Source organism: Seriola lalandi, unplaced genomic scaffold, assembly GCF_002814215.2.
Source record: "Seriola lalandi dorsalis isolate HSWRI2012SDOR001 ecotype SW California unplaced genomic scaffold, Sedor1 jcf7180002054549, whole genome shotgun sequence".
Taxonomy (NCBI): Eukaryota; Metazoa; Chordata; class Actinopteri; order Carangiformes; family Carangidae; genus Seriola; species Seriola lalandi.
Genome location: NW_019525102.1, coordinates 72,229 through 72,851, shown reverse-complemented (window position 1 = coordinate 72,851; position 623 = coordinate 72,229). Strand labels below are relative to the sequence as shown.

At 28.6% G+C, this 623-nt stretch overlaps 1 protein-coding gene across 1 annotated transcript in view; it reads right to left on the bottom strand.

Annotated features, from left to right (window-relative positions):
- Nucleotides 1–623, bottom strand: part of LOC111661704 (E3 ubiquitin/ISG15 ligase TRIM25-like) — a 13,266-nt gene that overhangs the window by 3,064 nt on the left and 9,579 nt on the right. The window lies entirely within an intron of this gene.

Genomic DNA, 623 nt, shown 5'->3' with positions numbered 1-623 from the left:
CAGACATCTATAGAGGTGATTAGGGTAATAAAATTAAAAAGGCACAATCCATTTACCACTATGTACAAATAAAAGGTAGCCATGACATTTAGACTGGAAACAGCATTCACTTTTAAACTGATGGACTGGAGTTAATATAGGGATTAATGTCAGACAATATTTCAGTGTACGTTATTGACCCGTATGCATTCTTAGGGACATTTTTGTCCATTTCATTTTTCCAAGTGTGTGTATTTTTTGGGGAATTTTGGAATTTCACCCTCCTGTAATATGTCTATAATACGCAGAGTACACAAAATACTAATAAATAAAAAAACGAATCTGTTACTGCATAATAAATAATAATGTATCAAAATGAATGTTGTTGCTAATCTTTGACCTATCCCAGACTGATATTATAAAAAAATATAAACTTTTATTTATTATAAAAAAAAAAATTCCCATAAAAACAGTGACTTTATGCAAACTGGCATTTAAAGGGTTAAAAATCCTGAAAATGATTGAATATTTGGTACTTATGATCAATACTGATGTTGAATTAAAAAAAAAAAAATCAGTGAAAGTGGAAAATGATATTAATATGTAATATTTCTATGACGGTTTTTTGATGCAGACAATGTTGT